At 42.4% G+C, this 28,000-nt stretch overlaps 1 protein-coding gene across 1 annotated transcript in view; it reads left to right on the top strand.

Annotated features, from left to right (window-relative positions):
• Positions 1–28,000, top strand: part of adgra3 (adhesion G protein-coupled receptor A3) — a 121,315-nt gene continuing 93,315 nt past the window's right edge. The window contains exon 1 of the mRNA XM_085806377.1: positions 1–19. The gene's annotated coding sequence lies outside the window, so the exon portion shown is untranslated. The remainder of the gene's footprint in view (positions 20–28,000) is intronic.

Raw genomic sequence — 28,000 nt, forward strand, 5'->3', positions numbered from 1 at the left:
GATTGGGAACGTGAACCGGGTAACGTTAATCATCTGGACAGCAGAGACATTAACTGTGCATGAAGCTCGGTCTCTGGACATTGCATGTACTGTTCAAATACTGACAGAGGGCATGAGTTTGTGTGTGTGTGTGTGCGCATGTGTGAAAATCAGAGAGGAAGGGCATGATGTGTTTGTGTGTGAATCTGGGATGAAGCGAGGACATAGCGTAGTGTAACTGTGTGTGTTTGTGTGTGAGGGCAGTGTGTCTGTGCTGAGGTGATATACAGTGCCCTGACTTACTCTTGTAGATGAAGTGCAGTTTGCTCAAAGCCACACACCCCCCCAAAGGAATACACTGTGTATGCCAACTCACTTTTCGGGTTGGGAAAACACACTGATGAAAAAAGGACGCGGCTACAGCAGCAAACCCCCCCCACCCCACCCCGTCACACACTAACATCATTACAATTTCAGCTCCAGTGCCTTCTAACAAAACTCTGCATATTTACAATGTGTGTGTGTATCCACTATTGTCTTGTTAAAATTTTTTACAATGGCTGCCGAGCGCCTTCGCATACTGAATGCAATATTGTGCCTTAATATGCCCTAGTATAATGCCTACAGATTTGGAGAGTGCTGATATGGCACATTTTGCAGTGGAAGCATCTGAGTCGCGCGGAAAGCGGCGCGTTCACCCCTGAGAGAGCGAGGGGCTCACCTTTTGTTATTATTTTCGGAGGCGCTGATTCGTGCTGACCTACTTTGGGAGCAGGGATTGTTGAGGCACAGAGCACCAATGCAAATGAAATCTGTTGCTTCCCGCCTGTTGGATTTTAAGGATTTCCAGGCACATGATGCAACTGAGGAAAAAAAAACAAACACTAGTTGTCACATAGTTACTGCGGTTTCATGGATCCTGTCATCTCTTTATGGGCAAATTTCAAGTTGCTCTGGAATCATCATTATTCTTGAGTTTTCCGTAGTGGTTGTTTTCTTGCGAGAGAGAATGTATTGAATCAGTAGCCTTACATCAGGTTGAATTGTTGACAGCAGTCTGTTTGGTTTACCCACACAGCCACACATACTCCTGCTCAGCATTGCAAATGACAGTGATCACACTGTGACTCGAGCACGACACTCCACCTGCTTGACAGGTAGCTGTCAAAAATAGCTGTCATTCTGTCAGCCGTGCAGTCTAGCCACTACCATCCACTCCAGATTCTTCTCTTTTTTTTTTCTTTTTTTTTTACAAGGTAGTTTTTGTCTGGCACACATTTTGATGGGCACCATGTAGAGCTGAAGAGAGGCTGTGACCAATACTGCAACAAATCCGTGATCAATATGATTTAGGGTACACCTATTTCCATCTGTATCAGAGCCTGCAGAACTTTTTATGCAGCTAATTGAGGTAGATTTTATACAGTAAACTGATAAAAGTCACTGCTCTGCAAAGGAAAAGTAGCTCAAACTTAAGTTCAGGTGGGTTTGTCCACACAGTCTGTATAACATGGACTCTAGTCACTCTGAAACCTTATCTGCACCTTTTTATATACATGCAAATGCAGTTCCTTTTGGATTATTGTCGAGCTACAAGTACTTTTGCATGTGGGTACTGTCATATCTTTTATTACATACCTGAAATGTAGAAACGCGGTGAGCAAGTGGCCATTTTTTGGGGGTAGGAAGGAGAATCAGAACCCAGAGTGCCGATGCCATCCCTGCAGGGGATGGAGTGCTCTAAATGTGGTGTAGCCTTTGTAGCCATGTGTGAAATATGATTTGGTGAAGGATGTCATTTGAAAGGGCCCCGGTTTCTGCAGTTATGACAGCCCCCCAGCACTCTCTTACACAGTCTCACTGTCTTTCCCGCCGCCACCGTATCGCTGCCGCGCTATCTATCCACCCTTCACACATTCTCCCACACCTTTTTCCCTATCGCTCGCTCCTCGCCTCCCAGTGGCTCTTTTTATTGGGCTGCTTTAAAGCCAGATGTTCCTGCGCAGCGAGGACGAAGGGAGAGATGGGAGGGTCGGTGTTGGGAGGCAGCGGCAGGGGGGAGGGGCAATCAAATGACTTGTAGCTTCAGAGCAGCTAATTTGCCACACAATGGACTCACTTTCTCTCCAGCCCCTGTCCCCTGTCCCCTATCTCCTTTTTTTTTTCAAATCTGCCTTTTTTTTTCTTCCTTCATTTGATTTCCCTGCTTTTTCCAGGATCTCACTCACATTATACACTCACAACACACCCACATACACAAACTAACTTTCTCTCCCTCCTCTCCGCCTGTCATGTGATGCGAGCGACCTAGTTCTAAGTTGAACCAACAGTTTGATTTGAATTGGGAAAGAGGCTGAAGCTGTGATTCAGGCTGTCTTCAATACCAGCGCACCACATGCAGGAGATAAGAGGTGTGATCTCAGTGGCCTGGCCCTGTTTTCAAACCCAGATAATACTCTCTCAAAATCAGATTCCCACAACGGCACACTGGCCCCTGTAATTGTCTGCACTTGAGCTGCAGTGGATTTCTCCTGTGTTGAACTTTTGCACAGTGTAGGGGAATGAATAATTCTATTCTTATAACTGAAAACTATCTCATGCGTACTGTGCTTTTTTTTTTTTCTTCTTCTTCTTCTTCTTCTTTTTTTTTTATTCACCAGAATTTCCAAGTTGGAAATGTCAATTTGCCCAGTCCTTTCTCTCTCCTCGACTATAATCAACGACAGCTCCTATTTTTGCAGATTATACAGACATCGGTGTAAAGAGAGGAATAAAAATTGCCGCCATGCTGAGTTTACGCCTGACAAACAACATCCACACGGAGATCTGACACTGCAATTTGCACTTACACACAGAGGCAAATCCTAGCCTTATTCAGATACATTTCCAGTACAGGCCTATTTTGCAAATCAATCATGCAGCACAAAATAGTGGCGCAGAGGCTTATATTTTCCAACTGCCCAGAGTCGGAGAGCGGCAAAAAAAAGGCTGAGATGTGGCAGGGTGTTTATGGAGAATATGAATGAAGGTAGCATGCAGCTTTTATGCCTCCTAATAAGCCCCCAAAGCTGGGGAACATTACGACTCTACAGTTTTACAAGCACTGATGGTCTGCTCAGAGATGTACATTGTGCCTCTCTTGTGTGTGTGTGTGTGTGTGTGTGTGTGTGTGTGTGTGTGTGTGTGTGTGTGTGTGTGTGTGTGTGTGTGTGTGTGTGTGTGTGTGTTGGGTGGGGGATGATCAGATCCATAGCTGTCTACTAAAACGAGACCCATGAATATCTGGCTGTGAATCAGGTTGCCAGACATCCTTTCACATGATACTTCTCACAAATGATAAGCTTGATAAAACCAGAAAAGAGCATGTGTGTGCATGTGTGTGTGGGGGGTGTGCGAGTGTGCGCGCACGCCGTTGCGGGTTCATCACCACAAATGGATTGGGATTTGACAGGCATTCCAATGAGCTGCTGCGGTGGCATGATGAAATCATTACACCCTCACTAAAATTTAGCTCACATTAAGGAGACATCTCGCTCGCCGACGCCAGCGAGGTTCCGTGCGAATGTGCACCTTAATCATGTCGCATCCCCTGCATCGCATGAGGTTTTGTCGTGGGTGTTTGTAGGTGTGTATGCATGATGGTGCGTGCCCGGCATGGCGAGGGCGCAGTCCATCAGCAAACCAACGAGGGAGAACTGAGGGAAGTGCGCGAGAAGAGCTGGAGAAGTGATTTCTCTGACACTGATCTGAGATGAGGTTTGCAGCCATAACCAGGCAGCACTGTAGGAGCTAATTCAAAGTTATTGACATATGCTGGCCTCGTATCTTGTGTTCCATTTTTGTGTATCATGCTCGAGTTCCAGATTTTACAGCTGTTTATTTTTCATATCCCTTCATTTGAGTGGAATGTGAGTTTTTTTTTTTTTGAATGTTGGATCTAATTCTGACCATTTTACATTCATATTTGGATAGCGGCGGCTCTCAATTTTTGGAGCGCTCTGTGTGACGAGAGGCCAAAGAATAAGCGTCGGTGCCAGATCACACCAGAATGTGTCACAGCATATTCATCCATTGCGTCCTCACCAAGCAGGTGGTGCTGGAAGCTTAGTGATGTAGTGGCGACGTGCAGGGTTGTGAGGTGGTGATCATTGGTTGTGGCTTTTTTTGTTTTGTTTTGTCTGCAGGAATGTGGATATGGAAAAGATGGTGGTATTAGCGGCGTCTCTTATCGGGTTGTGTAAAATAGAGTGGTACGACACTTGCTAATGTAATGGCCTCCTCCAGCTGGACACTGCAGTTCTGTCCATTCTAAAGGTCAGCACTGTCAAGACGGGTCACAAGTGATCAATGGCAAACGTTTGTGTCACGTCTCACTGAAGTTGAACTTTGCTTTGCCCTCACGACGATTGAATTGAAAAGAACCGATCTCAGTTTGAAATGCTGCTGTTGACGTGACAGTGTGACTTAAGTCTTAAAGTGAAACTTGTCAGAGTTAAATTAGCAGGAGGAATAAACTTTGTCACTTGGTCCTTCTTCTTCATAGTTTATTTTAATTTGGATAAAAGCCTTGAATTGAACCGTCTTGTTTTGGAGGGGCAGGAAGGAGATCATCACTATGAATGAGGTGCTCATGGAGCTCAGAACAGGATCATCTACATCCATATCTTCAGTACAAAAGCTTTAGCAGATGTTAAAACTTTGCACTCACGTGATGATGAAACATTAGTTACATGTTTCCCACAACTTCTTTGTGTTGTTTGTTTTGAGCCTTGAGGTCTGCTCTTCATTGTTGACAAGGAAACATCCACCTATGTCACAGAGAGCGTTCTACTGTGCAGTTGTAAATGTGCTTTTTCTTCACCATTCAAATGGTTTTTCACAAGGCACATGTTGACCAGGTCATCTTTAGATGATGTCGCCTCATTATCATCTTCTTCACTTGTGTGGTCACCCCTTCTTCACCCTGACAGACAACTCCACCTCAATCTAAATGGCAACTCTCAACTGTCAGTCAGCTCTGAGCCATGTGAGAGCTCCTCAGTGTGTGAACTACACACACAGCTGCCCAACAGCCAAGTGTTCTGTTACTTTGAATTGCAATCTTGGCTATAAGGGCTGTAATCTCTTATACACTTAATTATATCATGATGTAAACCTACTCTAATTAAAGCCTAGATTCAACACTTTAATGTTGTATCCAAACTGAATGTGCTGTAGCACTGAGCCTGAAGAAGAAAATTGCATAATCATCCTAACACTTACAGTAGGGACTATATATATATATATATATATATATATATATATATATATATATATATATATATATATATATATATATATATATATATATATATATATATATATATATACACACACACACACACACACACACACACACACACACACACACACATAGACATTTGTACTGGTTAAAAGCAATGTCACATTTACTGTAGTGAGGACAGAAGTGTCAGGGAAGTGTCGTGTCATTGCTGTACTGTTAGAGCAACTAGAACTCAGACGAGGAAGCAACAAAAGAGGTATTAGAAATACTCCGTCCTGGACTCAGAGAAATCCTTATCTAACCCGCTCTGTATAGCTAGCACACTTCAAAGATGCTGAATACATTAGTTTTAGGGGGTGTTATTCAAATTTGTTGATCCCTTTCAGCCCTTCATAAGCATATTAATAGTATTTTGTCACACAAATGGCTTCTGGTCATTGAGGCATAATCAAACAATGAATTGCAGTGTGCCATCATAAACGGTTTAAAGCCAGGACAAAACATTGTAATATTTATGTGTTAGAGCCATTGTTCTGTGTTGCATTATAATATATGCCTGGATTTCTTTTTTTCTTTTACTGTTTCTAGCCTCTGAATGCATAATTGTGGCTGTTAATGACAGTCTTATGTCTCTATGTGCTAAGTGAAAATATGGCGTTCCTTTTTTCTTTTGTATTAACACTTGGCCCATTAGCTTTTATATAAGATTTCCAACTGCCACAGTGATAAAAAATAAATAAATAAAAACACCCTATGTGTTTTCTTTTTTTTTCTTCAAAGTAAATACTTTGATGTTCTTAAACTCACTGAATATGAACCACTTTGATTTTAGGTACAAAACTCGCCTGCAGTACGATTAGCCGTGGCAGAGCACATCTCCCAGGATATCTGTTAAATCGGCACCCAGCAATTTTCCAGAAAGATTACACACAACACGCGCTGTGCTATCAGTTAAATCTGTGCAATTAGAACCTGAGCATTGCCTCTCTTATTGCATCTTTGGTAGATTCTAGAAGCAAATCCATTATTTATGCATTTTAATGTTGGGGAGTGCTAATTTGCAGTGGTTTCATTAAGAAGGCAACAATAGATTAACCGCACAGAGAGATCAATTTCTTAAAGCATCCATTTGTACTATTTAGAAAAACTGGAGGGTGTTGTTGATGTATGCATGTGTGCATTCACAGTAGTATGCTTATTGTGTGTACAGTGTACAGTCCAGCTGTTTGAGTCTGTGTGTGTAGTCTCTGTGTTGGGCAGCCCTCGCGGGGTGTATGGTGGCTTTTTTGATTCGGCTTGCTGCTGTGAGCAAAGAACCAGTGGGTCTTCCACTGAAACAAGGAGATAACTGAAGTTGGGAGATAACTCCGAGCACCACTAGTGATGATCTAAGCTCATAAATTACACTGTTACAGGTATGTTTTGACAAATGTGATCAGGGTTCACACATGGGAGGTGAATGGAAACACGGTCCCTGTGCTGTTGTGTATATTCAGCTTTTGTTCAGAGGACTTGACACAGCAAGATCTCATTTCTCCAACTGCTGCTGTTTATCACGGTCCAGCACTACAGTCTGACACACAGGCATTTATTGTATATCCTCGGTAATGTATAAACACTCAGACACAGTCACATTTTTCTGTTAATGCTTCCCAGAACATAGCAGCCGATATAATCGATAGCTTTCTAAAAATATTTAGACTAGAGAGGATCGATGTGAGAGATCATTCCCATTCTACTCCGATATGTATACACAAATAGACCATTGATGGTATTGAGTGCCCTTAGGGCTCTACTGTATGGTTGTGTTGCCTTGCTGTCGAGGTGATGCTGCTGCCGGAGCTGGTGCATATAGCCACTACGACTATATCTGGCTCCTCTTCCCTGATGCACACGGAGCTTTTTACATCTCATAATGCAAGGTTGAGCTTGTCTCGCAGAATATAAAACCTCAGGCTTAGAATAATGCCTGTGAAAGGCGGCGCGTGCCCTGTCAGAGACACTTTTCTTTGCAATGTGATTATGTTGGGAGATTTCTCTCTGCTGTAACTTTCAATAGAGAATTTTTTTTTATTTCATTTTTTTTTTTTTTGTTATCTCCACTCTCGTGCCAAACTTTCTAACCCAGCTGTTGTCAAGTCGTTTGCATTAGGCTTTCTTTTGAAGCCATTTGATCACTATCTGACTGTTGCTGCACACAGGGATGGTAAAGCTGTCTGGAAGTGTCGACTGTTGTGTGTTGGTAGAACAGCAAATGACCTGATTTCCACTTGTACTGTTAAAGAAAAATCTGTTGGTGCTGCTTCTGTGGTTTCAAATCCTTGAGGAATGTTAAGTGTCCCTTAATGGACTTAATAAGGTAATGGCAAGCCCTAGCCGCTCCGCCACTATTTTTATGTCTGACTCGCTCTCTGCCTCTCTCTCACACACACACAGGAGCGCATGCCCACATACACACTAGTGCATTGTGACTACCTGTGTAATATATCCACTACAGAATCCCCTCAGGACTCATTACTCCATCAATTGTGTATTAAATATCCATGACAAGCAGTGTCTTTCACTGCAATCGGTTAATTTTTACACTGGCTTGGTTTGGAGGGAGCAGCTCTGCACTGCCCCAACATTCACATTGCCCCAGACTGTTACATTTATTATGCAGGATATGCTAAATGCTGTGGTTGGTGTGTGTGTGTTGTTCTTTTTGGAAATGGAAGCAGTGATGGAAACAGACATATGGGCTACCAGACTCATGGGAGTGTTGGGTGCAGATAGAAGGCCTCACTCCCTGAACCTGGAGCATCTTACTAAACAATAGTTCAATTATCTCAACTCAGCCCTGTGACTCCAGCAGGTGCTGAGCTTCAACATACAGTAGCTGTATGTCTTTTCTTCTTTTTTTGCTTGCTCATATTTGTGCGCTCTGCTACGTGTGGCTGACTGACCATGATGCTTTGTGCAATTTTCACTGTGTGCCTCAGCTTGGATTTTAGCAATAACATGCATTTGAGTTTTACTGTGTCACTGTGCTCATGTGATGCTCCGGATCAAATCTCTCTCTCTCACACACACACACCCCCCTTGGCAGAGATGCACAAAATTTGAATGAATGTGAGCACAGATTGGAAATAAACACTCTAAATTCACATAAATCTGAAGGATGATGCAGGAGGAGGCTGAGGAGGCAGATGAAGTCGAGCTTCCTGTGGTGTAGCAGCAAGGATGCAGTGCTGAACATTTGTGTTTACACGTTGAACCAGAGCCAAATTGTCTATATGGTTGCCCGAGCTAGGTCATGGTTATATATGATTTAACACAACATATAAAACTTCCATGCCTGCCTGAACGGGGACAGGGCTCCATTGATCTCCTTCATCTTCATCATCTCAGCTTCATCCCATCATTCGTGTCCCTCTAACCGGATTTGTCCGGCAGTACATTGCAGTGTTATACTCAAATGTGCTCTCATCAGCAGGTTGGGAACTTAAAGATCATGTCTGTTGACAGGGGATATATGGAGGGTATTACAGCGTGGAATTAACCAGCTCCACAACATTGCTTATGACTTAGCTCGCTATCAGGGGGCATTGACCTGGCCAAGCCATCCTTCCCGTGGAGCTCCACAAGCCAACAGCCAGTTTGGGCAGAGAAGCCTTTTTATTCCTCCATGCCCTCCTGACCCCCTTCTTCCCCCCCTTCAGGCGCCTAAATGGAATGATGCAGTTACTAGGCAACAAAGAAGGGAGGGGCAGGAGCCATTATGAAGGCTAGTCGTGTTGTGCCCGCTTATTGTAAAAGCTTTATACATGATATAAATATGCCTGCATCCATAAATGACTGTCTTCATTAATTCCTACACTGAGACTGAACTTCTGTAAATTCCCTCCTTAATATTTTTCAGAATATCATTAGAAGATAACATTAGTCAACCATTTCTATAGTGGAGGGTTACCCCAAAGTGCATGTTATTGTGAAAAAAGCATTAAATAAAAATTATGTTTTGGCACACCCGATTGCTCCATTTGCTTCCCCCATTAAATTCACTCAAATTCACTCATGTAGGACAAGATTTCTAATTGCCGTATTTAATGTGTTAATGATTTAATTATTCTTTTAATTAATTTGTTACGACTAAATGATTGACTTAATTCAAGGGCTCTTGGCTTGTCTTTGGGGAGGGCGGGGGCATAGAGCGCTGCAGATGACTTACTGATGCTTTTCCATATCAAATATCAGAAAGAAAAACAGTGGCGACTGAGGAAGTGATGCAACAAATGCAAATGTAGTATTTTCCCTGGCAACAAAATTAATCGGCCACATATTTTTTTCTTTACAAGATTGAGCCTTCCGTGGTAGGTTTACAAAACAGTTGTGTTTATTACAAGAATGACAGAGAAAGCGACTCTGTTTTCCCTCCCCAGTGAGAAATGACGATGGGTCTAATCTGAAGTAAACAGGCTCTGGAGGCCTCTTGGGTGGAGATGGGGGGGGCAGCTGTGGCTTCTCAAGCACATGCCTCAGCATCAAAGGGATCACCATTTTTAATTGAAATGGCTTTTAATGTATAATATAGTTCATTTATTTAATTTAGATTCAATAGCCACAGAAAAGGAATTGAGCTGGAAAGGTCAGAGAAAATATAAGCATTCCAGAGCACAGCAGCTCTATTAGTTTTCTAACAAATCTACCTTTGCAGACAATGAAAATGTGGCGTGAACTTTTTTTTTTTTTTAGGCGAGCTGCAAATTGCCTCAAAGTTTTATTGATGATGGAGTAGAAACCTCAGCCGGTGGATAAAGAGGCTGCTGCTCAGTATGCGGCAGATTTAGCGTACTGTTGAAGGGATGCTTTTATCTCTCTCTGTTCATCTGACACCCTACACTTTCTTTATGTGCAGCTTATCAACAGATGTGAGTCATTGTTTGACTGTCGAGCCAAAATACAAACTGTCCTTTTCTTTAGAACGAGAGCACTGTCAGCTAGAACGAATATCAATAGAGCAAGGTCCAATCGTAGGAGACAGCTTCATGATTCAAGCGGTGTCAGATTAGTCACACCCCTGTGTGCGCATGTTTCCACCTGTAAATTAGGTTAGGTTAGTAAAATACTTATTTGTTTCAGAAAGTTAAGACTGGAGCTGGCGAACAAACCGTCTAACTGTGGGTCTGAGACAGCCAGCTTGGCTCAGTGAAGTTTGAAAGTAGCCAGACTGTTGAGTAGCTAACATGTTGTATCTTGTCTGTTGATCTAAAAACAAACAGTGATGACCTCGCCAGACGAGCTGTTCTCACCTGCTTCCAGCCGTTATGCTAACTAAGCCAATCGCTCTCTAGCTTCACACTGCATTCACATGAGATTGATCTCAATCTTCTAATCAAACTTTAGCAAAGAATGGAAGTAAGTGTATTTACTTTCATGTCTTCTGAAGTTGATTTTTCTTCAGTTATAGTGTTCCCCGCAATCTTTGCTACTGCTCCACATTAACTATGCATGAAAAGCTGCTTTTATTGTTGGATGGAGGATTTCTTACAAACCATTACTGGCAATACAATTATTTGCAAACTTCCTTGCAACCTTAGTCCACTCAAGTGTTCCTATGGCCTTGTATTGCTGCTGCATTCCTCCCAAGTCAGTGAGCCTCTCTTCACACTGTAGCTAACTCATTTGATGGAGAGGCGCAGGATGTAATCTGGGATTAATTACTGGAATTCACTGCACTGCACCGCGCCTCTCTTCTCCAGGCGGCTCGGAGGCATCTGGTGGTGTCCAGGCTAATCTGGATGACAGTGGATTTGGATGGCAGCTGGAGGATGCAGGTATCACTTAGTGTACGCACCATCATTCTGAACTCATGAATGGGAGTGCATGAAGCTTTATGGGATAATTATAGCACAGCGTATCCAAGGTTTATGCACATGTATTTTTTTTTTTGCATACCATCTTCTTGCTGTGTGGTTTTGTATTCATGCAAACACATTTTGGGTCATGTGAGAGAGTAGGTGAGTAAGTAGCAAGTGGAAAAGTCTGACAGGAGGCCCACGCAGGCTGTCGAGCCACGGGTGTTTACAGTTAAAATATTTGCCTGTCTAGGGGATCTGAGAAGCGGGAGATAAGGCAGAGACAGGCCCTGTCATGAACAGAACTGTCTGTCTCCCTCCCACCCAAGTCCTCTTTATTAAAAGAACATTGATTTCTCTTAGCCTTTGATAATCCCCCCCACCGAAGTCTAATCAAAACACATCAAATGTTTGCCACCAAGGACAACCGCGTCAAAAAAATTCCTCGCTCACCGGCTGCCTTGTTTTGCAGCATTGCTTTACTGCAGTGCGTGTCGATGCGATATGAGGAATGGTACGAGAAAGTATTTTTGTTATTGCAATGGCCGAATGTGACACTCAAAACAGCATTCTTGTGTTTAAACTTGTCTATTTTTTAAAGCCTTTGCAAAAAAAGAACTTTATCTTATAGCTGCCATCATTCCTGTAGAGGCTGCTTTCTGCTCTCTCCAGCGAAGCTTCCTGCCTGAAGATGTAGGCCGTTACACATTATGTGTTTACGAGCTTGTGAGCACACGTTTGTGCATATGAATTTAAACACTCTGCCTCTACAGGTTTTATTATTTTTGCTTCGTTCCCATGGTGACGGGGTGGTCCACACTAGGAGTGTGGGGTGGGGTAGAGCTGCAGCCTAAGCAGGCATCTGGGCTTGTCTCCCAGTTGCTGGGTTGGGCCCCTCCTGGGCCTGGCGATGAGCGAAATTATTTTTAATGGATCTTCATAAAAACATCTGTATCAGCGCACCTGCACACTGGAAGGCTATCGACAAAATGATTATGACCGCAGGACCCAGAAATTGCTTTAAAATGTGTAATCATTTTGTTTGCTGTATCCACAGCCTCCCTTCGCCTTTCATGTATCTGTATTCTTTGGGCCTGGTTCAACAAAGCAAGGTTATTTTCCACCTTTTGGGTCCATGGCCCACACGATTTCCATTTAGATTTGAGGTGTTTTTAACGTATAACAGGCCCCTGCTCTGCATTCAAGCATGCTTTATATTAAATGTCATGCAAATGGGTTGTGTGACCTGGCCAGAGGTGCATTGTCCGCAATAAATAAAGGTTAATTGTGGAAGTTAATTTCCACAGATTGTGGTTATAATGAAGCTGATTTGCCATCCAAGTTCCATAATGTCCCACTATCTTTCAAAACAGTGTTGACAGTGGTTGGCAGGCATTTTGGCAGCCTGATGAATTCTCCGGTGCAAAGTGTGCTTACTGTTGAACAACACATCTCCTCCACCTAGTTTATTGTTATAACTGGGACTGCTGGGACACAGGAAAACATTAGCATGTTCTTTATTTCTTTCTTATCTTCTACCCAAATCATAGATCAATCTCCCACTGCACCTCTTTATTGTCATAATTTAAAATGCTGAAGGGACTCAACACAATCTTAGCTGGCAGGTTCAACTGTTTCTACCACACATTCCCCTGTTACTTCTCATCAAATTTGATTTGTATGAAGATATAGCTGATGTTTTATTTATTTCTACCCTCCGAGATAACCTGCAGGTACCCTCTGGGTGTCATGATTTATACATACAGAACAAAAACCAAAAAAAAAAAAAATTGAAAAAAAAAAAAGACAGCCACTGTCCTTGCACCTGCTGGCGTAAACTTTAATGAAATTCAATGAGATGAAATTTAGCACAACCTCTATTGGGGTTGGCCGTATCATTTTGAAGTGCTTCATTACAGCAGTGGTGGTGGCCTGTGGGATATCTTCATTTGGGATGTGGCATGCCTCATTCATCACTATAAGATAAACAACCAAAGGCCACAGTATCTGCTCCAACACTGGCAGCTCTTTGTTTCACTTAGCTGCACTAGTTGTATTAATCCAGGACCTCTGCATCTAATAACATTTGGACCAAACTTTACCCAGAGAGAGTTGATTAACAACACTGAGGGGAATCAAAAGGTTTTAAATGTGCCATGAGTGCATGTAAAACACTGTAACTGATGTAGAATCAATAAAAAGCGGTTACAGCTGTGTGTTTAAAAACAATGCTGTTGCATTACAGCTGCGTGCGGCTGTCTGCGCCGACTCCCACGGGTGCCTTTAGATAACTCATCGAGGTGCACATGCTCGTGTGTGTGTGTGTCAGATCTACAAATACCCAGTCCGAGCGCTTTCATTTTTCTTTCCAGCCAGATGTTCCGCTGATTGGTGGATGATGAAGAAGTGATGAAGAGGAGAGACAACCAAATAATGAGGTTCACTGCATCAGAGTCACCCCCTTTTGTACTGCTGTTACACTCGCTCCACAGCGCAGTTTGCTTCTTCTTATGTTTCTCTAACTCTGCTACGCCTCTTATCTCCCTCCCAGATTTTGTCAGTTTTCCCTCTTTTCTGTCTCCCTGCGTACTTTCTCCATCTTCTTCCACTCAGCGTGTCTCCGTCCTCCCCTCCCCCTCCTCCCCACACTCCCCCAGCCCCACTCCCTCCACTTTTACTGATGTGGAGGCAGATGCTTCGGGCCCCCAGAAGGAGAGTGTCTCTGATATAAAAAGGCCTAATGAATGGGAGCCGCCTGTTTGTGTGCCTGCCGCCAAGTAGTGCAGCTGCACAGGCGCTGGATGGCACAAACCAAAGCCTCCCCCGTCCCCCTTCTGCAAATCTGCAGCAAAAGCTGGGATGTTGCACGTGTGCGGCCTCAGATTGAGGCAAATGAGTTCATCCATAACAAGACCTAACACAAAAACAAACAAGTGGGCTTTACTCATTTGTTGCTCTGGTCCAAAGGGCTTTGCCCCAGCTAAAGGTGAAAGTTACTGATGAGACAAGGCCACTATATTATTTCCACAACCCCAGTATCTGCATGCTGTGACCTCATGCTGGGGTAGTGTCTCCATGCTCAATTCTCTCACCGTTTCCACCTGTGTTTGGTAGCTATTTTCGGTTAATTACTCCTAATGAATTTGTGTATCCTTATTGTCCTCTAGAGCACTGAAGAGTGGTCTCTTGTCAGAGAGTGGGGAAAAAAAATCCAGGAGCTATTTTGTCAGTCTCTAATCAATCTCCCAGGTTTTGATTGATGTCTGTCTGGTCTACTTTTTCTCTTTTGCGCGTGGCAAGGGATGCATTGTTTCTCCCCCTTTTGTTTATTCCATTATCTTAAAGCTTTGTTGGGGGTGTAATGGAAGCTTAGAGGAACAGGTGATGGGGCTAATTAGTCATTAGCAAAGAGATTAGGGTCCCAAATGACAAGTGCATGCTTTACAAGGTCATAATTTGATTAAAGTCGCTGCCAGTTGATGGGAGAAGCTACTCTGAGATGATTAACTTGTCCCCCCATTCCTCTGTCTCTTCCTCTCCACATGCCACTGAGATGATCTCTAATTTTATCATACATATACTGTAGAGGCAAGCACATGTTTACCAGTTCATGTGTGACAGGCTGCTATACCACGGAGTGGCCTCAGTCTGTTAGGCTGGCTAAATAGTCTGTGGCCTTTTTCATTTACAGTAAGACGACAGGCTAGACAGTCTGCACTATAACACCAGTTGATCCATGTCTGCACAGTGGAATGTTTTCATAAACATAATCTAGCATCATAAAGTCTTTCTCTAGTGCAACACTCGCTATTGAACTTTAATGTTGTCATGCCTGTATGTGTCCTGCAGCAGTGTCTTCATAAAGAGCTATACAGAAGTAGCCAGCAACATTCATCATCATACAGTGAGATGTTAGTAAAGGGATATATTTCTTGTTGAGTGAATAGCCTCCATGCTTTGTACTGTAATTGTGCTTATCCAAATAGTCAATCTCAAGCAAGTGATTGCACCTGGTGGTTACTGCAGGGAAACTTTTGTTTGTATCCACAGATTAAATTAGCAAAATAAAACACTTTAATTTGTTTCATCCTTTATGCTAAGATAATCATCTCTTGGCTCCAACTCCATGCGTAACAGACAGGTACCATGTGAAGCCTGGTATCTGGTGAGTTTAGAGTTCATAACTGCACTCAATATGGCACGAATGTACTGTGTGGTGGCTCAGGGGTGTGTGTGTTTCAGTCCGTGTCTTACTTTCTCTCCTCATAGTGTTATATCTCTCTACTGCTGTAACAGTGTGAGATGTTCAAAAACACTAATGGGCAACTCATGCCAACCACATTTCACAGCTGATTCCCCCCTCTGCAACATACTGAGCGAAGCAGTTGTCAAGGTGCAGCAACTGTGACGTTCTGATCTGGAAAGTGCATGTACAAGTGCGTCAGAGTTGAGAAATGGCACAAAAAGCAAAACTGCCTGCATCAGGATACATGACTGCCCACAATGATGTGCTTTGATGCTGCTGGTGTGTGGGTTTACATACAACACAATAGAGTGCCTTGATGGGCGTCTTATGCTGCCAGCGTGCATCGCCCTAGTCATCTGTGATGATGTATCTTTCTGACATGTGGATGAAGTAAACCGAAAGTAACTGTAAATATACTGCACAGTTGCAGCCGTTGACGCAAATGGCTTTTGCATTTGCTCAAAAAAAAAAAAAAATAGAAGTGAGATCATCAATTATCCTTGGGTCATGGGGTCAGAGCAGCCTCAAGGCACTGTACTTTCCTCTAGAGAGATGCCTTCAATTGGTGTTTTAAAGCTCTCAGGCAGCAAACGGACCACAATCTTCTCTGAGCTGAGAACATGTTCAACGCATTCTGAGATTTTTTTTCTTCTTAAAAGGACAAAACGAGAGTGTGGCACATGTCTGATGGACAGATGAGTTACTGTAGATTTCTCTTCACTGACCTCACATTTTTTATTTCATCGAAACCAACACTTTCTGAGTCATAAATTGCAAATGATGCTTGAATGGCATGCAGTGGCGTTTCTAGCACAAACATTTTCCAAGTGTGCAGTTCTTTAGGCTTCATACATGTGCCCTGCCCTTCACCCTTCCCTTGAATCACCTTCTGCCTCTATTGTTTACTAGTTGCTATTCGCTTGAAATTAAATATTGATAGAGGTCAGTAGCAGAGAAAAGTCACCCCATCTCAATTTTTAATGTATAATATAGTACTGCAAATGGTGTTCCCTCTACTTTAATGCTTTTGAAGGCAAATACGTCCCTATACCGACCCCATTGGTTCAAGATCCAGTTTATAAATGTGTTCCCCTCAGGTCCACTGAAAGCCACGCTGCAGCTTCATATGTAGTGAACCATGCCACAAATGAATTAGAAATAGACTCAAACCCCCTTCAAAAATCAAAGAGAGTCAACATATTTCCTCTGTGCATCCTAAGTGGCCTTGTGGAGAAAGTAATAACCTTGAATAATCTTTAAAAAGAATGAGGGTTAAAAAAAACTGTGGCTCAGAACATCAGGTTGTGTTGGTGAAGTAGCTACTAAGTGTCAGAGAAGCCATGAGTGAGATATTGAGTCCATCTCATTTATGTTTAATACACACATGGATGAGGAGTCAAATTGGAGATGTGGGGGTCAGTTTAGGCAGGTCACTGAGCATTGGAGGCTGAAAGAAAAAACCATGAAAAGAGAGACAGAGCGTGTGCATGTTTACTATACGTGTGCATGCATGTGTGAGTAAACAGGTTTGTGGGTTCATCTGCTCTTCTCTCAAGTGCATTTTTCTTTACAATCCTCTGTCCATGTGCACCAATGTGGGCCAAATAACCAAAATATGTCTTTTTTTCCCCCTTCAAGATCATGTGACAGTGGTCCAGTGCATCTGTGAAGGGTCTATATCTCTGTGTTTATTTATTTATTTCTTGCCGCTTCTCTCTCTCTATCCTCGGGCAGGGCCTCGTTTATTTTGCTGCCCCCTTGGTGAGGCAGCAATGGCTCCTTGAGGGTGTCGGTCGCCAGCACTTTAACAGATGAGTGTATCTGGAATGAGCTGTGGAGCCAGGGCTGCTCCTGTGGCTTAACCATTTTAATTCACCAGTGCCTCCTCCTCGCACATATGGCGACACGTGCAAACACACATGCTCCAGCATTCATACCATTTTAAAGGTACTCAACCCAGACAATGATTTTTTTTTAGTCTGATTACATTCAGTATTGACGCATTTTTGAAGTGCCAGTACTTTTAAGAATTATTTTAATGTGTTATCTACACATGAGAATTATAGTATAGTTAAGGTTGGGAAAGATTATGGAACGGAAAGTTAATGTATAGTTAAGTTTAGGCAACAAAAACACACCCAGCCTCTAGTTGTCTGAAAACTGCTTGACCATTATAATTTTTAAGGAGCTATTTTTAGGTTTCGCTGTTGCAAGTTTAACATTAGCAGTTTTTAATTTCCAGCCTTGAAGTAGGTTCAACATCAAACTTCACTTTAAAGCAGAAGTAAGCGATCCGGTCGTTTTGGCTAACTTCTTGTCAGCCGATGGAGTTAGCAGTCCCTGCCCTCGTCATGGATCTATTGGTCCTCGTCCCTACGTCACCACATTCACGCGCATCCCTTGGCTGCACACACAGAGAGGACCGCCCCTTTATGCCGTTCTCTCTCCTCATTGGATAAAGGTTGTAGGATACAAGGAAAGTTTTCTCCTCGGCTTACAGCAGAGCAGAATGACTGACAGACCCGTGTTTCGGACCAAACACTCTATGTAAATGATTGCTGTCGGAAGATAGAACTATTTAAGACTTATATTAACACAAACATTCCGCTTACTTCTGCTTTAAGTGATAGTCTCCTTTAAGCCTGCACAATATCAGCAAAATGCCCGATGGGCGATGACACTGTTCAATATTGCAATGACGATATGACTTGCCATAAATAAGCAAATATTCATGTGTGCATATTAACCATTCAGTTTCTGTGTCTCTCTGAAAATGAGTCAATAAGCTGTAGTACATACACCAGGCCTGTAGTGGCGCTGTAACACTGCCACACTAATACACCAGAAACAGAGAAGAAGAGTGTTAAGCTTGCACCGTACGCTTTAAACAAACTCCAAACATAATAAGTCAACTTAACACGAGAAGTTGTGCCAGAACAATGCTGATCGAAATCCGTTGTTGTTGTTACGTCACATCAAGCAGTGTAGCTTAGGTTACAGGTATGAGGTGTATGAGTGTGACGGAATGGGCCCTGTAAATGAAACTTAGTTATCGCATTTCAGACAAACTTTTGCAATGTGTTAATCGTGCATTGCTATCGCTGATGAAAATAAGATTAATCGGTCAGCCCTAACATCATTGAAAAGTAGCACCAATATCAACTATTGTCTTTTCTTTGTTGAAGATGCTCACTAGCTAGCCTGTCTCATCACTTCCTGATCTCTGTAGCCTTCAGTCTGCCCTGCATGAAGATGTAGCATTACTCAGATAGTGAATTGTAACCTTGTCTTGGAAACACATCAAGCACCGTAGCACCACCTGATCGAAGTAACCATGTTTGGCGGCAGAGAAAACTAACAAACTAATATCCCCTTCATGGTCTGGCAGCTACTCTTTGTTAATGTTAAAGAAAGATTGTGTTTGTAGTTAATAAAAAGGGGAATGATTATTTCAGCCCAGTGGAGGTGCACAGGCTCTAATCACCATCCCCTTACAATCAGTCCAATTAGTACTCTCTGCGTTCACCATGAACATTGGTATTGGATGCAAATCATGGAGTACAGAATTGTCCAGTGTGAATGTAATTCCTCGGGTGCTGGCCTGAGATTTCCAGCATACAAACCTGGATGAATACAGAACACCCAGAGACACCCAGTCCATTACCCTCTGTGTTTCTCCCTGCGTGAACTTGGTCTTACCTTTTGAAAGCCTCTCCATGGCAGGAAGAGTATCAATGTGAAAAGATCATCAAGGGGACCACGGTCTCCTGTGGCTTTCTGAAGGCAATTCCACCACTGCTTATTTTAGACACAGCTTGCCTCTACAGCACTAGGCCGGGTCACTTTACATGCAGGACCAAGCCATGAAACTCTATCCAGCACTCATGAAATAAGAATGCAGTTAAGTGAATTGACGGTCTCTTGCTTCTTTTGCCTGAAAGTGGCCTTTCCCAGGGTTAGTGATTCTGCCCTCGGAGAAAGCACTTGACATGGCGCACTGTAGTGTTAAACACAACAGCTTCATTGGGAGTCCTTATACAAGGGTCATAACACAGCACCAGTGCAATATGAACGTTTATTCTTGGATCATGCATGCCTCAATACAACACAGAGGTTTTTTCTTACAAACCTGCAGAGGCAGGGCAACATCTAGGAAATAGATGGTGTAACTTCCTCCACCATGTCTTCTGTTTTGTTGTCTTTAATGACAGAAGAGCAAGTGTTTCAGTGCACTTAGAACATTAGATTTAGAGTCGGAGACGTGGGGCATGAAGCAAGGTAATGCCAACTGATCGTTAAAATGGCTTATTTTGTATCATGGTTAAGAAGTTACTTAATCTGTTAAATTGACACTTGATGAGCTCTCTCCTAATCTGCTGCTAAATGCTTCATTAACCGGGAAAGACGGCACAATGCAAAACAAGCTGATGAGCATTGCCAATGAAGTGAGAGAATCTGTTTTTGTTGTTTTCCTACAAAAACAACATAATGTGATAAAAGGTTTAAGCCAATGGAACAAACCCCTGGATTTGGAACTGCAGGGAAATCATGTAATGCTCTAAGATTTGAGTCTGTGTGTTGTGAATTAAACAAAGGGCCGCAATGAAAGATGACAAGAAAATGAAGAAAGAACAACTGGAATAGTTAGACACTCCCCATTTCAACCATCTCTCGTGAGAAAATAGAATAGGAAAAAACAACCTCTATTTCTATCTATTGGACCAGCCAAAGGCACATCAACTATTTTCTCTCCTCTCTCCCCATTGTCACTGAAAGCAATCATTTTAGAATTGATTTTCATGGCTCAGAGAGAAATAATGGGAATTCTTTCTAATGTAGAAATGTATGTGTTCCTTTTGGTTAACCAGAATGGACCATATTTCAAGCTTGTCAGTTAGAGGAGTAAAAATACCTCTCATCTTTAGCTCAACTTTTTCTCTCCTCTTATTCCCACTGTCTAAAGTGACAACTCATCATCTCTAAAAATCAATCATATAATTCTATATTCTTCAGGCTTCTGAAGTGATGGAAGAAGTTTGGGTCTTTCTAACACTCTTCGGGTCTACATTTGTCTATGTTTTGAGGAGATAAAATGGCATGCCAGTCGGCAAATCATTCTTCATGGTGTCGACAGGGAGTGGGGAATGACAATTGCCTTAACATGCCCCAGTTAGCACTCTCTGTACATTTTCATTCATCCCCGCTCTCTCTCTCTCTCACCGTCTTGTTGCTATGGGGCTAAAAGGAAATCTACATGTCCATCCATGGCACCCACTGACACCCCACTGTCCAACTTGAAAAGCTCACTTCCACATGTCCTGTTCCATTCTCCAGGGTTTTTGTACCAGCCTCTTTCACCCACTATGGCTCATGAAGACAGTCGGTCCAAAAGCAGCAGCTCCTCTCCCTTGGATGAGCCCAAATCCATTTACCAAGGGTTTATCCATCAGCAGCTGTCGAGTGTGTAACACCCTGCCCAGGTGCCATTACTGTACCATTACATACCAGATTCCCCCAGTTTATTACCACTATAGGAGCGTGTCAGCTATTATTAATGATAGCTCAACCCCTGCCGATGAAAGAGACTATTGATTGACAGAGGAGGTGAGGAGGTTGGGGATTGCCCAGACATTACCTGTATGTTTTTTTTCTGTATTTTAAGATACTGTAGCTCTTCAGCAGCATTCTGCAAACTGGGACAAAGTGTACTCTATAATGTACAAAGTTGCTGCTATTTCAAAAGTAGATTTGCTGCTGAGATTCAGGTCAGCAAAAGCTAACTCACTGCTCCTTGCATCTCGGAAAAATAAGACTTTATAGATGTGGAAACAGATTGGAAAAGCCTTTCTAGTGGAACTGTAAAAGTGGTGACTTTGATCAGATATGTACATAGACACTGAGCAAGCAGCCGGTCATTTAATCTGTTGCCGTGACAGTATGCAATCAACTGCTAATGGTCATTTTAAAGGGTCATTCTAGCGATTTAGTATTGACCTTCCATAAAGTTGGCAGATTTACAAGAGACAGATTTTAAAAACAATTGCCGGAGGCCAAGCTGCTGAGGCTGAACTATCCCAACTTTTTTTTTATTTTTTTATCTCAGCTGTGGGCCAAGCCACAAAACATTATCGCCCACATTTGCCATTGTGCAAATCACCAGTGCACTTCCTGCCAATCTCTTGATGTCATCGAGGCGATCTGATATCATCAGATCTTCTTTAATATTTACTGTTGTATACATGTTTATGCTAATGCTACATTTTGATCATTGTCAATCTAAAACCAAAGAGGGAGATAACGAGTGTTTGAAATGACACCGAGCTGCTATGACACTTGCACAATAAACAACCAAGATGTCAAAAGCAATTAGTTTTGGATATGATGTGAGAGGAGGGGAAAAACTCATCCCAACTCATAAGCCTTTTCATCAGTGCCATGCTTTGTTAAATTATCATCAGACAGTGTCAGGAGCAATCTGCAAGTGGCCACTCCCGAATCCTGATGGGGGAAAAAGGTCTATTGCTCCTCATGTTGACCAACGGAATATCAATGAGTGCTTAACTACCCAAAGTGGATGAAAGAGAGAAAGGAAGTGAATGAGGTACAGAGATGAGCAAAGAAAATACCCAGGAGGTTTCTATAGAGCGTTTGCATTTCCTTTTTCCTGACTGAGGAGAGAGATGACAGAAAAAGTAAACAGACTTTGTCTCGCAGCAGGAAGAGAAGTTTAGTGACAACCCCGGCCTTTATCTGACAAGCAACCCGTGCAAAAAATCCTTTTCGATAAGGAATAGAGGTAGTAAAATTGTAAAAGTGGGAGAAAAGCATTGCGCTGAGGACAGCAAAGAGGGAAAAGTACCATTTCTCCATTAAAAGGACACAAGAGATGGAGAATGTGCCGTTTCTATTCCTGTTGTCTCCATTTTCCCTGTTTGGTGTTGTGGAGGATCAATGATAGTGCACAGCGTAACCTGGCAAGGTTATTTCCTCAGTATTACTGTCTTATCAAACTGAGTGAAAACTTGTTGGTTCTGTCTGCAAGCTCAGCCAAGCGCTGGGCTCACGAATGCTGACGACTGTGATTACTCGTCTGTCGAGAGGTCATCTCGCAACACAGGGAACATTTGGTCCTTGAATAGAAGACATCTTTTGCAGGCCAAATTGTCGCCAGCGACAAACAGAGGAGAAAAACAGAAATATTACTCTGTCATACCACTGCCATTAAGTTTCTTTTCAGAGGTTTTTTTTAAGCAGCAGCATAGACATGAACAGAACAGATTAGTGAGCAACCCACTTAGCTATTTTCACAGTCAAAAGTAACTGTGCATTCAATTTAAAAACTGAAACTTGCCTGTAGACAGTTTTTTAGGAAAAGTTTTTAAGTGACATAAACAAATCCATCCAGTTAAAAGGAGAGTCAGAGATAGAAATGGGACTTTTATCAAATTAGAATCTAGGGACCTATAATCCCCAAGGATTTTAAATGGAGCTTTGATAACACAGGACCTAAATACAATAGATGGGAAATTATGCTTTACCTTTTTTTTATGAGGGCTATTGGATCATATGGATACATAAATTATAAACTGGGCTAAAATTAATTAAACATATAGTGTGACATACATGAATGGAGAAATGGGCACTTAATGTATAGACATAGAAATTATCATATGGTTTGCATTTGAATTACTGAAGACAGAAAGGTCCACACTGTTTGAGTATATGTATATATGCATTTGTTTAATGCATAAGAATGTGTGCACATTGGTGTGTGCCATCAGGGTAAGCATGGTGAAAAGTGCTTGCTCAGTTGAAGCCATCAATTAGAATGATATTTAAGTTTATCTCCTTATATTTGATCACAGAACAGCATTTTGTGCTACAAAGGATTTCACGGCTCTGTGCATTCACCAGTTTATTGTTGCAGCAGGTTCCTGGTTTACATGCAGTTGGATCCCTCTCTTTTTGCGGGTTTGCACATGAGCATAGAGGATAATACTGAGGATCTTTGTTGGGTCACTAGCTGTAGCCACTGTGCTTATCTAACTTCTTTGACTCAGCTCCTACTGTTCTGAAATAATCTCATCTCAGCTCTGTTTGCCTATCTGCAAAAGTCACTGCACGCCACTGATGTATAAATTCTATAACAACATGGATACATTCATTGAATTGTGAGACAATACCTTTCTGAACAAGTTTGTCAGTCTTCTGTGAGTTGCATCCTTTAACCCTGTCTTCTGGAAATGGTGTTTATACTGTATGCTACAAATGTGCTTTGCCCAATAGATTTTGAGAGGAAATGTAATTGCAGCCTAAATTATGTCCTCTGGCAATGCTTTTTCCTGGTGTCAGTTGTGTTGAGTCCCGTGTGTGGTTAGGCTGAGGCAACAAAAGCAAAGATCGTGGTCTCGGTTAAACGTTAAATACACTAAATACCTCCTGTCTCATGCTTTAATACACTGTGGACTTATTTTTATTAAACCCAGCGCGCCCTTTTCTTTAACCTTAACCTGTGATGTTACAGTGTAAACCAGCCATAACCATAAAAGGAGTTTAATAATCTATCATCATTCAAGTGGATATTGTACTCGAGGACTGGATACTGTGGGAAAACACTAGAGAAAATGTTTTGCAGTTATGTTCAGTCTTGGCTGATACCTTATGTTGTACTATACTGTGGATTTAAGGAAACATCAATAACCTGCACAACATTGACATATTGTATGAACACATCTCCATGTGAATTGTGTCAATATTTAGCTGCGTCATGTGACCTGTACAGACAAAGTGCATGAAGGTGCACACAGCTACATGTGTCCATACTAATATGTACATGCTAAGTATAGCCTATATGCATTATGTAGGGACTTGATCCTTTTTGTCTTAACTGTCACAGACACAGAGGATATGAGGAGTAGGACATTTTATATGTGTGTGTGTGTATATATATATGACTGTACCCAAGGTTTACAAGAGCTAATGTAATAGAATGAGCAAGTACAAAGATAAATGTCTGCACTGCATCAATCTCCGTTCGAGTGACGTGCAGGCCAAGTACAAGATCTCAGTTCTTTAAAAAGCATTGCTCTTCGATTATTGAAAATGAATGCAGCAGTGAATGCCAAGAGGTGCTGGGGGTTTGGCTGCTGTGCTGACATGGAGTGCTACTATCGCTCTCCACTGGGGTTGTGTTGGGGCTTCCTGTAGTATTACTTAAACATACATCTCTGCCCTGACAGGCTTTTTGTTGTGCCAAGGCCTCCTTGCGGGAATATGCCTGTAGGCTGATCTGAATTTCAAATCGGAATCAATTATTCATTTATGACTAATGCTGACTAATTGTGGCCTTTTTTCTCCTTCATAGTAGAAACGTGTAAAAGGATGAGAAAAGAAACAGCATTGGATTTCTGTAAGCATAAAGGCACCGCGACTGACTTTAGCTGCTGTCTCTCTGTGCGTTGTTTGTCTCGGCTCGACCTGCATTACAGATTCGCCTCATCATGGAGTAGGTCTCGTGTTGTGGTGCTTTGTTCCTGACAGCCAGCCTTCATTTGAATCTAACTCTCATGTTCATCAGCTGATCTCAAGTCCTGACATTTTCCTCAGAAAGTAGAACAGATGTTTTACTAATGGCCTGTCATTCAGCAGTTGGCTTTTAAGACATCAGCTTCCCATTGAGGTAAATGCCACCCATTGTGCTCGGCTTTTTTTCGAAGGTTTCCTGTCTCTCTCTCTCCCATTGCACTGTAAACTATGAAAGTGAAAGACAGTGTGTAGCTGATCCAATTCATACTGGTTGCCATTTTGAGATTCACTTGTTCATCAGACAGGAGCACATTAGTTTCATATTTGCTAATTCTGGATATGACCATAATGGCTTCTTCAAGGTGTTTTCATATAAATAGATTCAGTTAGTATTTTTGTTTGTGGCGATTAAGTTTCTAAATGTGCCAGTGATTCAAAAACTTCAAGCTGTTGAGTGGAGTCATTTCAAGTGTGTGTGTGTGTGTGTGTGTCATTTAAAATGCTGGAGTCACATTTGAACTGCATGACAGATGTTTGAACGGCATGCTCCTGCCCGAATGGAGAGATTAAAGCAGTTGTGTTTGGAGGAGTGCCATTCAAGACCCAGTTGGGATGCATTAACTGGAGTTAATCTGTAAAAGTATGTGAAATGAATACAACTGGATGCAATGAGTTGATATCCAAGTGTTCCAATAATTAAACTTTTGACTGCCTCCACATTAGTAGTCCTCAGTCACACACCTATGGAATAATTTCAAACAAATCCCACAGCAGGGCGAGGCATCAAATCAACAGCTTGTGATTGCACAAGGTGGGACAAGTGATGAACTGAGCCTCCTCTACTACTGATATTTGTTCTTTATGTGTTTACTTAATTTCTTACCTTTCAGAAAGCTGCAAGTATGTTGACGGTGTCGGTAAACAGATGGCAGGAGGAGATACAGAGAGACGTTTCAACACGCCGGGATGGGGGACCGTGTTGGTGAGGGGGCACAGGTGTTGTGCAGAGGGAATAGAGGGCGAGGCTCTGTGGAGCGCAGCCATTACTTCATAGCTAATGAGGAACGAGGTGGCCATCTCCCTGTGGCATGTGTGCCCCGCGTGGATGGAAGCGTGGGCCGTGTAAGGTAATGGCAGAGCAGGGCCGTGGCCTTAGGCAGTCCCATTGTGCTCTTGTGGTCACAGCCCAAGAAGCAAGCATATCGGAGAGAAACATAAAAAGAGAGCAAGTTCCTGTCTGCAACAATGAACGACCTTTTTCTTTGATGTGCTCTGTAGAAATGGATGACTTAGTAACTGGGTACAGTCCTCAGCTGACAACTTGAGCCTGCCCTTCAGAATGTATACTGGCCAAAGAATGTGGACATAGGCTACACATTCTGCATGTCTGAAGGTATACGGAATGTGTGTGTTTGTGTGTGTGTGTGTGTTTGTGTGTGTGTGGTTGCATGCAGCCTGCGTGCGTCAAACAGCTCTATTTGAGGTGGCAGGCACAGGTGCGCTAACGGCATGGCAGGCTCCAGCAGGTTATTGGCCGACAGATGGAGCGGAAGGCGGGGTGTGCTGGGGCTACAGGGGCGACGTTAGGCTGGAGGGGGTGGGAGTTGGAGGAGAGGAGAGGAGAGGAGGGGGGGCGCGGCCACTGTTGGGTGGGGATCTGCCAGGAGTGGCAACTGGCACCGTCTGCATACAGTCTGCACGACCCGAGCTTTGTCACATCCAATAAAAACCTGCTCTGGCTGTCAGAGACGGGAAACAAACAAAGCTAAATACATTTCCACTGATTGAAGAGTACCTGATTAACAGGTTCAGACTCTGGAGTTTTACTATTTTATGAGTCGTATGTCTAATTTATTCTGCTGAAATTAAAAAAAAAAAAAAAGCTATAAAATTGTGGGTAAAAATCTGCAATATGATATGAAAGATGTGTTAAAGACGGACGGAGACAGACTTTTAGTTTAGTAATTACCAGTGGCTTCACTGACAGTGTTATGCATGGGTAGCAATGTTAGCACCCCGGGTTGACAATTAATCACACCTTTACCAATCATTGCAGTGTCAGCTGGGTGAGTCACAAAATTCCGCAATCTGACAGTATTGTACCTTCAAATGAAATAAAAAAATATGATCATTAATATTAATACAGGAAATAGTAGGGATAGGGTGTGGGAAAACAGGGATGTCGGAGGTTGGACAAATCAGCTCTTATCGAGTTTAATACTATGGCCCCTCTGTAGGGCTCATATTTTCCATTAATCTGCACCGCATGAATACTAATAGCCTCGGTGGCTTAATGGCCCTGCCCAAATCCCTGTATTTGATTTCCACTTCTCAAAGTGACCTTTTCCCCATGCTAATGGGCTTACCTGTGCTAGATCATGTTGGAGCATGAGAAGGGATGGGTCGACTTTACCGATTCAGCTCATTCCGTTTAAAGAAGACATCCACATTTTTTCGCCTGACAGTCAGGTGATCAGACAGACAAACACATACACACACGGACACGCAAAAACCCAAGGTTTGACACTGAGTCACCCAGAGCTCCACCTTTTCATCTCATTTAGCAGTATATTATGAAAAGCCAGGAAGCAGCCAAGTCATAATGACCTGCTATATTCCATTTCTGGCAAGCTGGCCAGGAAAGACATTGGGTAGCTTTCATTCCCTTAGTTGGAAATTATCACCTTGTCAGGAAAGGTTTCAGTTCATTTCAAGTTTGAGGTTTGCAAGCAAAACAAATATTTCAAAAAAGACCTATAATTAATCCTTAATTGTTTTTTAGCCCAGGAACGATTTTAATTTTCAGAAAGGTTTGGTCATGATAATAACATAATAAATCCTCTTTTCTTGTTACAATTTTTTTTTGTTTACCAGCTTTTCTTTATGGTCCCTTTGCAGACTGCACAAGACAAGATTTTTATCTGATGATATATGTTGGCTCAGGGCTTCCCACTGCCAGCACTGATGGACACTGTTTATCGTTTTGGGTTTAATAAATAGCTCACGTTGTGTTCTACTTTATTTCTTGTTGTGTTTGTGTTGTGCCACTGATATAGCTGTGTTCTTTGCATATTCAGTTAGTTGATTTATCTGTGTAACATGCAAACAGACACGCCACGCCTTACAAGG

The sequence above is a fragment of the Trachurus japonicus genome, chromosome 18, assembly GCF_045865225.1.
Source record: "Trachurus japonicus isolate A0001 chromosome 18, Traja_1.0".
NCBI classification, from domain to species: domain Eukaryota; kingdom Metazoa; phylum Chordata; class Actinopteri; order Carangiformes; family Carangidae; genus Trachurus; species Trachurus japonicus.